The following is an 11,401-nucleotide window of genomic DNA, read 5'->3' as shown; positions in this document are numbered from 1 at the left end:
TCTTTTCTCATTCTGTTATAATTACTTTTCATGTTTTGCAGCTATTGTGAACTAATAATTACTGAGAGACTGTATGTAATATTTGCAATTTTTAAATTTATGCCACACTGCAGGACCATTTATATGAAAAACTGAAGCAAAAAAAAAAAAAAAAAAAAAAAAAGGACAAATTGTGACATTTTGACTAGTGGTGACTGGTTATAAGACCATTTAAAATAATTTTAAACTTAAAAAATTATGTTGTGTAAAAAAAATAATAATCCATGAATCTGTGATGCATCAAATACCTAATGTATACCCTGCACTTTAAATGATTAAGCTTAATTAAAAATTGATATATTTCTTCAAAACTGTCTTCAATCCAAGTTTGCTATTCTGAAACAAGCAGTTACTCTTCCTGAAGAGTGTAAACACTGTGGTGCTTTTAAAACATTGCTTCTTGAGCGGTCTAACAAGTCAACTTGATGGCGAGGAAGTGTTTAAAAATCTAGCCCCACTCTGTTTATTCCCTTTCATTATTCCATTTCACTTGGTAATATGTCACAATACTGAAGTAAATTCAGTAGCAGCTTCTGTTTCAAACGGTCTTAAATATGAATACACCAGCTGGGAACTTGAGGGGAACTAACATTATACAAAAAAAATGACCTTGAGACCTGTTAAAAACTTGAAAAACTGAAGTTAATTCTGAGGAAACTAACATAAATTCTTTGCAGATACCATCTGGTTCGATATTTTGCAACAAATGCAAAATTATTTTTAGGACTTTTTTAATGTGACTTAAATGTCCAAACACTTTTTGGCCCCACTGTATACATACATTCAGCAAAATGATGCTTCAGTTCCTTATGGACAGATAAATTTGCCTGAACCACTGTATAATGCTATTGTAAGTTGTCCATTGCAAATGTTAATGCACACACACACACACACACACATCTGTCATCCCACCTGATACACATCACAGCAAGTTAATGGAGACAGACACTCTCTGAGCAACTGCAGTCTTCTGTCCGGCCCATATGATGAATTATCTGGAAGCTTTTTCAGTAATTTCGAATCTTCATAACAAGTGCTTTTGCCACCGGAAAAAATTAATGGAAACAAGATTGTCTTTCATTTGAGTTGATTTAGCCGCCTCGGCAGCCAGATGTCTCTCTCTGGGAATAAAACAGTCGGTGCTTAAACAAAGCCCAGCAAAAACTACCTTTTTTCTGCAGCTCATGTTACAAACAAATCAGCCGGCGCACAATGGCCATCTGGTTGTTATTTGATATGTGTGAATACATGTTGTAATGACTTTGTTTGTGAATCAGTCAGTGCACTGGAACACACGAGAGCTCTCCAAGTGGCGGAGTGTTTGGAGCTAATCATATAATTGGACACAATAGTCAATGACAAATGGAGTTGCACGGAGGCAGCCAGCTGGGAAGTGAATATGTAATCATTGTAAAATCATATCATTTTGCATATTTGAAGACAGCTTAATAGAGTTTGCTTGTCAGCACACTATCAAGTGATGATCAGAGTGGGCCCGCGGTATCTGTTTTGGTGTGATATTGCTCTGCGGCGTCTCCGGTGACTTCAATGGAGTTGGTATGGTGTTGTTGTTTATTTATGCCTCAGCTGTTGCAGTTTTATATTGTGATATGGGAATTATAATGGGATTCTAGTGTTCGTGAGCACTTATACCAGAGCCAAATTCACAAATCATATAAAAAACATGACTAGAACGGCTAGTGTCTGACTGGCTTCCTCAGACCATTTAAGGGGAATGTGATTAATGTGAACAGCTTTACAGTGAGCATGTCTTGCTTAGGACATTTGTTTGAACTCTAGATATGTACTACTAAATATCTCAGACAGAATCCACAGACACAAAAAAATATTACCACAGAGCTCTTAAAGTTTTAAAAATAGACACCATTTCATTAGACATCTTAGATTTGCTTGCACAGAAGTTCATAGTAATAGAAGAATTATACTGTGCGGCTTTAAGACTGAAATGCAATTCATGTGACTACAAAACAAAATCGAAATACTTAAAAGTCTGCGATATAATGGAAGTGGCAAAAGATCTTTCCTGCCATATTGTGATGTACATCCGAATGAAATGCATTATCAAAAACAAAAAAAAAAAATGTAGGGCTGGGACTTGGAGGCGGATCTTAATGCAAGCTTGCAGTTGACTGTAAGAAAGGGGCGGGGCTTACAGGAACACAGTGATTGGACATCAAATGTCACCAGTGAGAAGTCATTTCACTAGGAGATCCAGTTACAACATTTTGATTAAACAATTAGGTCCAATAAATAAATAAATTAAATAAAAACAAATGAAACATATATATGGCTGAATCGTTAACCAAAAGTTAAACAGCATTCATATAGGAAATACATTTTCACTTGATTATTCAACCTTTATATACAGTAATGCTTTAATTTCAAGAAGAAAAAAATCATCTTCATAAGTATCTATTTAAATGTTAGCCTACTCAAAATTGTATTCTATAAGGTGGACACAATACTGACTTTGAGGTGTCTTAGAGCCATTTTTAATATAATTTTATATTTTTCTTTTACCATTTTCCTAAATTCGGTCAATCAGTATTCAATAATAATAATAAAAATAAATGATCATAAACCCATTGTTAGTCCAGTTGCACCCCTAATATTCAAAACACCCATAATTCCTTTCACGCATAGTCGACAAAAATAAAGATTTGCCATTGCAGGTTAGTCTCATAAGCACTTATGTAGGGTCATCTCTGTTTTGTGCCATGTGGTAAAACTTTCAAGAATCTGGTCTTGAAATTCCAGGCATCCCCAAGCAGAGAAAAATCTTATCCAAAACCATGCCAAAAGTGGCATATTGGCCTAATAAACTGAGGTGGATAATGGTGTTTAAAAAACGATTGGATGGTGCCCTTCATTATCTCTACAGCCACAGAAATCATGTGGTTCCAAGCGGTGCCTGTATTAACCCTTGCTGGCTTATGCATTAGGATCTTATCTGGTCAGAGGTGGGGAGAAAGACCTTGTGCTCTTTAATCTATATCATAAGGTGTGATCTCCCAGAAAGAATGCGCTCAATGCAAAGACAAGTCCACTGACCCATCAGTTAGAGGAGGAGAGGTGAGGAAAACATATGGCTTTGATTACAGCGGTGGCTATTTTAGTGGACGAGCCCGTTGCTGATTCACACACAGAGAATAGCAGCACCATTAGAGGGCATAAATAATGTACAGTCCTTTTTCTACACTACTCAGCTAAGTGCCTTGAAACCTTGGGCTCCACTTGTCAGGTTTTTCAATAGATTAGGGCGAGATTTATTTTAAGTCTGTAAAGTAGCATGTTCCTGACAGCGTTCAGCGGGGATCGAGTGTCGCACGCGCAAGCACGGCACCCTAGTTTAATTGTAGCGCTGTAGAGGAGACAGGCCTCAAGTCGGATCGGTTAAATATTTAATTCAGTCTCACTTATACTTCCCCATGATCCTCCGTATCTCACCAGCGGAACACACGAGGCGGAATTACAACAGGGATAAGAGACATGAAAGTTGTAATTCCAAACATGGCCCTAGCTAGAGCTTACAAATGAGAGATTTGTGTTAAGAAACAGATCAGAGACCTTTTCTGTCTGTCTCCCTCGCTTGTTGAATTCATCTTTCTCCCACCCACTTCTCGCTATCCGTTCCCTCTTTCTTCCTCTCTCAATCCATCCCCCTCTGTCTCTGTTATCCGACTGAAGTTACAACCGAGAAAACAATTAAATCCTATTTAAAATTCGACTACATGTCTGTGTCATGCCTCATTATGGGGAGGTTTTTGGTATTCAAAATAATTGAAACCTGATGCGTTAAGTGCGCAGGCGGACTCCCACTGCAGGGCCCAGGGAGCCGCAGACACAAGAATGATTGTGAGAGAGAGAAAAGGAGACCACTTCAGTGTGACAGCGCAGGGCATCCGCGTGTAGGGATCTGACAGCGGGAAGGGGTTCTTGTGTGTGCGCGTCACGTAGACTACGAGAGCTCAATTACAAGATTGATACTCAGAGAGGAAACTTCATTTTGCTTTACAGATGTCGACACTGCCAGAGAAAAGCAAGGTTGTTGTTTAACATAAGACGGGTTTGTGCGATGAGAATAAGCCCATGTGAAACCAAGAGGTCTCTTATTTTCCTCAAATATCAGAATTAAGTCTTTTAGGTCAATTTAGTCTCACAAACCAGACTTTCAACTAATAACATAAAGTCTTGACTTCACTACAGCTTAATCTGGACAAAAATAGACTGTCTAACTGATATTCAAAGTGACCAACCACAGCTCATTCTGTTTTTATGTGGCTCCAAGGGCAGTATTACCTGAAATAAATAATACAACAATAACAGACTGGCATGGAACACATTAAAATAATTTACACAACAGAAAAGCATGTAAAATAGGGCTAAATGTGTAAAAATTGTAAAATTTCTAATTAATTTTAGACAGAATATTTGATAAAAAGTCAATATGATGACATAGTCACATATGATAATGTTTGGATTATTAAATCACTATCAAATAAGAAAAACAAATAAATTATAACATTTGCATCACTTTTACATAACCTAATTGATTTTTATGCATGGCATCTATAAAATGAATTAAATTTTTCATTTATTTAGTAAAAAGCGTGAGTAATTAACTTGATATTGACCATATGAGGTCAAAAAATTTGCTGCAGAGCTGCTTTTCACAGTCTTCCATGGAAACATGTCATAATGCGAGTATCATAAACAATTATGAGTTCCTCACTGGTAAATATGACAACACTTGGTTGTTAATGTCCACATAGCTCATAATTACGATATTTCTGACTCTACTTGAAGGCCACATAAGGTCTACTGAAGTCTTGTGCTGATTATGATGTTCAGAAGAAAGCAGTGCCAGTCCACATTTGCGTTTGAGCATGGGCCAACACTTGATGAAGTTCTGAGAACATCTCTGTTTCATTTCAAAAGACCAAAGGGCCATCTCTATATTTTCATCTTAATTTGATTACGCGCCATCCTGTCTCCGTGAATGATCTGTTTTGCCTCAAGAGGATCTTTTAATCACTTTTCTCTCATAGCGTTGTTCCAAACGTGCTGCAACTGTCTTGGACTGTTCCCAACCATGCTTGATTGAAAGGTAAAAAGACATTTGGGAGAAACTCTGTGTGTATATGTGTTTGTGTATGCGGCAGGCTTGTGCATCGTTAAAAAAACTGACAATTAGTTTACAGTGGCGCTACAGAAATGCTCACCGCCTGCCTGGTGGCTGAGATGCTTTTGTCTCCTGTCCTCCATTAAGAGAGCCATAAAGGTAGAGAGAACAGATGGCTGCTGGCCTGCTCTGTCCTGCATCTCCCCGCAACTGCCACCAATCCTTTGCATCCATTAATCTTCTCCTCCGTATTCCTGTGACACAACTATATTAAACAACTCAGGGAAGAGAAAAAGAAAAAGAAATAGGGGAGAGAGCCAAACAAGCCAACACAGCTGTCAGGAAGCCGAGAGTGAACCATCAGTCCACAAAAACCTCTCTAAACACTTCTGTAAAGCAGTGCGAAGAAAATCATTCTGCCTTGAACCTGACCCTATAAAAGTGGTATCCATGGCCAGCGAAACAATAAATGCTCATTAAAAGGCAGCTGCCAGAGCTGTTGAGGACTTCACAGGCCTGGCTGGAAAACACAAGCACATCTGATTCCAATTGTAATTGAAGAAGACAACTGTTTCCGCCCAGGCTGAAGCTGGGGAAATTTACAGAGCTGATGGCAGGGCTTGTTAGAGGCTGGACTACACAGTAGTCAAGCCTGTAAAACACACAAGTTTGGCCGGTGTTTTTTTTTTTTATTTTTTATTTTTTTTTAAGCTACAAGCTTAAGCTATTCAAGTACAAATATTCCAGTGCTGTATATTCTCTCTCATATTTTACATTTGTGCATTTGGTTTATTCTAAAGAACATGTGCTAGAAACAGATTCTACATAAATACATGAAACGGGTGTCGCTAGATCCTGGGAAAATACCATTATGCTCCAGTAAAATATTTTTGATAAACACTTATACATCAATGAAGATATACCGCATACCAACTTCAGAATGTTTTTTTTCTGAATATATTTCAGAGATCAGTTTCAGAGAATATATTTCAGAGATCAATATATCTCTGAATATATTTTCAGAGAAAGTCACATGTTTAGAATTAGAACTAGTGATGCCAGATTTGCAAATTAATTATACTCTTTTGATTGGTCAAACAGGTTTGCAAAAAGGTTTGAATTTTTTTTTTTATTCGGTTTGATTTATCAGGACAGATCATTCCTAATGAATTAATGATCACTCTGGATCATTTGCAGTGGTTTCTCACACCACAGTAGTAACGGGATATTTTATAAAACAGAAAAAGAACAAAAAAAAAGAGGTTGGATATGGTGGATATTTGCCAACAATCCATTGTAGGAAACAAAACTTGCAAATGTCCTTCTTTTGTCAACAACAGAGCAGATTTTTATTGCGTGTGCAACGTGTGAACAACTCTCTACTGCAGACAAAGACCATTTCTATTTTTTTTTTTTTTTGCTGGTGGGCTCCAGTAAAAGGCTAAAAATGCCCCTAACATGAATGCTACACTTAAGCAATTTCAGGGTCTATGGCATTGTTCAGATATTATGCATCTCCTTCTACAGCCAGATTCTCATGTGTCTTATGTTCTCTCAGTTGTTCTTCTTTTATCTTACTGTGAACAAATGAAGCCTGAGATCAAGTTCATCACCCAAGAGACAAATGTAAACAATTTAACATAAGGATACTTTAAATAAAATGTATAAAATCATGTTAGATGCTTAAAAAAAAAGAAAAAAAAAAATCCTTTTTCTTTTACTGTGAACTAGTTAAACTGGAGATGAAATCTGTAGTAGGGCTCATCACCTGAAATGGCAAAATATGAATGTGAAATATTTAACATAGGAATATGATTAGAATAACATGTATAAAATCATTATACATGAGTTTATTCATTCATTTATTTTATAAAAATTTAAAAAGTTAATTATGACTGTCATTAGTGGTCAACTTGTATTCAGACAACACAGTGAAAAAATATTATTATTTTTTTAATTTTTTAACTTTTTTTCCTAGTGCAAGGGCAAAAAGATGCTTTTACCTGTTAGAAATATTATCAGGTCCACATTATAAACAATATCAGCCTGGCTCATGAATATTAATAAATTGATATAATGTTTACTCAGTAGTTCTAAATGATTTGTCAAAAAGCAGGGGTTAGTCATTTTGCTTGAGATATGTGACCCTGGACCACAAAACCAGTCTTAAGTCGCTGTGGTATATTTTTAGCAATAGCCAAAAAAAAAAAAAAAAAAAAAAAAAAACATTGCATGGGTCAAAATTATCAATTTTTCTTTTATCAAATCAATAGGATGTTAAGTAAAGATCATGTTCCATGAAGATATTTTGTAAATCTCCCTACAGTAAATATATCAAAATTACATTTTTGATTAGTAATATGCATTGCTAAGAATTCATTTGGACAACTTCAAAAGTGATTTTCTCAGTATTTAGATGTTTTTGCACCCTCAGATTCCAGATTTTCAAATAGTTGTATATTGGCCAAATATGGTCCTATCCTAAGAAACCATACATCAATGGAAAGCTTATTTATTCAGCTTTCAGAAGTAAACTAAACATGGCGAAAAGATCTTTCTATAGAGAATTAAAACATTCCCAAATGCACCTTTAATGTGAGCCAACAGAAGTAAACTACATATTTTATTACCAGACAGTGAACAGACAGTGGGGGACTGGCCTGCCCCACCGCCCTCAAGGTTTCAATACCTCTGATCAACATATTACACTCCTGATCACTACTTATTAAATGAGTCAGATTATTTACATGTGCACAATGTAACAGCTGCCTTGGCCTTACAAGAAAAATAAACCTAATAATACTCTGCTAGAAAAAAAAAAAAAAAAAAAAAACCCTCAGGCACCAGTTCAGTGCTCTGCAGCGTGAGGGAGGTGGCCACTCTTGATGGGCTTTCTCTCCATCAGCATGCTGAGCTAAAATCTGTTGTCTGTGGCAGTGGCGTGCAAAACACATTAATGTGTTCGGGGCCACCATGACTTTATGAGGGACAAATATTTCAGAACACAGCTCTATTTGGCCCCCTCTGCTGCATGTCCAGAGCAGTCAGTGGCTAAATTGAAAAATCAATTCCAATTTAAATGATTGGAATAAAGAACTCCTGGAGTCAGAGATAAAAAGGCTGTCTTCTCCTAGATCCTCTTTAATTGGAAAGTCATTTCTTCAGGGTATTCTAATGGTTCTGAGGGAAGATTGCAAAAGCAAAGTTGATGAGCTGGAGGAGGGTTAATAGCTTCTGTATGTGTTTCTGTGTGTCTGCATGGCTGCATGTTCGGAGGGTTTGCGTTTTGTCCTCATGCACCCAAGCCTTCCTTTTGACAATCGGACAAAATAAGGAAAATCCCTGGATCAAGCCACTTGATGGTGGCTTTGCTCTTGTCGTACAGGTGTTGTTCAAAGAGACTGCCAATGTGCAAATCTAATTGGAACAAAATTTTCATTTGTTTCTAGTAGATCAGATCAGAATAAATATGCCTAATGAAATCCTTTTAATATAAATAACATGTCAGTTGTTATCTAACCTGCCTGTGCATGTAGATAAAGGTCTTTAGTGACATTTATAATATGGAAATTTTCTCAACATACTTTTGTGCCCTCTCCGCCCCATAGTACATCTTTAAAATATTGAATAATGAAATTTAAATTCATTTAAATTTATGAACTCATTTACTATAAAATGTAATTAATAAAACATGAGCCTACACTATTAACAATTATGTTACAAGTTTGGAAATGGTAAAAACTGTAATGAAAAATAAATAATCTCAAACTTTTCTGTAAGTAGGCTTACATTGTTCTATTATTTTCTGTATATGATGAAAACATACATATTCCTTACATATTGTTTACAAAGCAAAAAAACATAAAATGACTTACAATGGCTTTCACAATATCCCAAAATAAATTAGTAATTAAAGAGTGATACTGCTTTGACTGGACTGGAGCAATATGAATGGAGTGGTTTGCCCCCCCCCCCCCCCCAAAAAAAAATGATGTCAGGTACTCACGTTTGTTGTGGATCCAAACTTTGTTTCACGTTTTCACAAACAAAATGAGGGATGAGAGGATGGCGATGGTAAACTGTCAAGATCTATGAACTATAAAAGCCGTCCATATGATTCTTGTTCGTTAATGAGTGTCTGGTGAACTCATTTGATTACTTTGTTTGAAAAGTAGGCCGATGTTTAAGTTTTTTTTTTTGTTTGTTTGTTTTTTATCGATTCCACCCCGCCCGGTTGAATCTGGCGCACGTTTGTTTACCTGCAGTGCAGTTAGCGCGCTGTAGCGCACCATATAAGAAAAGAAGGCGGAGAACAAGAAAGCACACACAAATCTCATTGGTCCCTGCGTCTGTCATTAACGCGGTATGTTTATTTTTTTACAGTCTATGGTTTGAACTCAGATCCTTCTCGAGACACTTGTACCGAGAATTTGTATTAGGTTTCTTGGGTGATTAAAAAGTCTTTAGAAGTTATACAGATCACTTTTAGTTTCAGAATTCTAAAAAACTGAATAAAAGTTAAACCTTTTTGTTCAAATGACACTTTTTGGTAAACCACGCCTTAACAACATTACTGACCAATCCTACTTTAGCAACTGGTGGTCGTATACATAGAGCAGGCTAGTGTTCTATCAAAAAAATATAGAGATCGCTAAGACATGTGACCAACTGGGCGGCAACGTCATCAGAACGCAAAGAATTATGGGTATGTTTGGCAAGTTTACCTGGGCTGGCATAGCAGGCTAGTGTTCTGGCATGAAAATAATGAAAAATTAGCGTGAAAAACTGAATATAATCGTACAAAATGCAGCGGACTAAAGAAAACATTGTCGGACCATACCGCCTAAAACTAAATCCTAATGCAAAGACAAGATATGACGAGAAAAAAAGGGAATCAAAGGACTGGATCCTTACGAGCAGAGCGACTGGTCAAGGGACATCAAACTGTTTGCCCAACTTCCAGCACCCATATATTTACAACTACACGATACTAAGTGTTAGTGCATACACACACGAAGTTTTCTATGGACTTTTTATAATGTAAATGTATTCATTTAAATGTATTTATACATGTTAAATATGTAAAGAAACTGAAATTAAGTTGGATTGTTACTACTATTTAAGTTATGTACTTGTGTTTGCAACCAGAGAACACTGATTTTGCACAATTATTCCTTAATACAGATAAAGGAGGCAGAAAATTTTCATTCAGTCTTTGTGTATTTTATTTACAGACATGGCCTAAAAATCATTACATGTGAGAAGAGACATTACAAAAAATATTTTGGAAAACAATAAACATTTACATATTAGATGTGAGCATGGTATATAATTCTCCAAAAAGGCTTGAACCGGTCTGTGTTCGTAGCTTTGACCTCAGTATGGCCGAGGTACAGAGAAGGGGTCCAGTCCAGTCAGGACACACCCAACATTTCATAGGCAGGTTTGCCTGCAAACACAGTCACCAAATAAATTGCTATGTAACCTAGATGTACAACATTTAAAACTGATTAACGTTACGCTTTAGTACGTTGGTAACTTAAGCTCATCTTCTAGCCATTTCATGCTACTTAACAGTTAACATTGGCCTAACGTCAAATCTAATGGTCTGGTTGAGTCAAACAAAACAACACTGGTTATTTGCCCACAACATAACATTTATAGAGAGTAATTGTAACTTACCTTTGTGAAAATGTTTTGAACACACCATCGTGTGGAGTGTTATCGAAGGTTATCTTGGGCTCCTTACTGCTGCTAACGTTATCCATGCCATTCGTCAAATTTTTGTCACCTCTGAAACATGGCTTGTACTATTATTTTTCCACGCTGGAAAACGATAAAAGGATATTCTGTTCTTAAGCTTTACGCCACTTCTATCGTGAGAACGACTATTCCAGTTTATAACAGCGTTCTTCCCTCCATGCATAGAAGTCTGGCGCGTTATGCTGCGTTCACACCAAACGCGAATAGAGCGTCAAATTCGCGTCTACCGCGTCTAGTTTGCCGCTTGAACATTTTGAATGCATTCGCGCGTCTAGAGCGAAATAGACGCGCGTAGAAAGCAAAAGTTGAAGCGAAATTGACGCGCGTCCGAGGCGAAATCCGCTTCTTATGAGACTGCAGCAACAGACGTCAGCATTGACCAGTGCTTGTGAGTGACAGGGTATGAGATAGCTCAGCTTTGGTTTAAAAATGTAGATTTTGATGGCTGCAGCACAC

This window comes from Cyprinus carpio, chromosome A9 (genome assembly GCF_018340385.1).
Source record: "Cyprinus carpio isolate SPL01 chromosome A9, ASM1834038v1, whole genome shotgun sequence".
Lineage (NCBI taxonomy): Eukaryota > Metazoa > Chordata > Actinopteri > Cypriniformes > Cyprinidae > Cyprinus > Cyprinus carpio.
The sequence above is the reverse complement of the archived record's forward strand: the minus strand, read 5'-3'. Positions refer to the sequence as shown.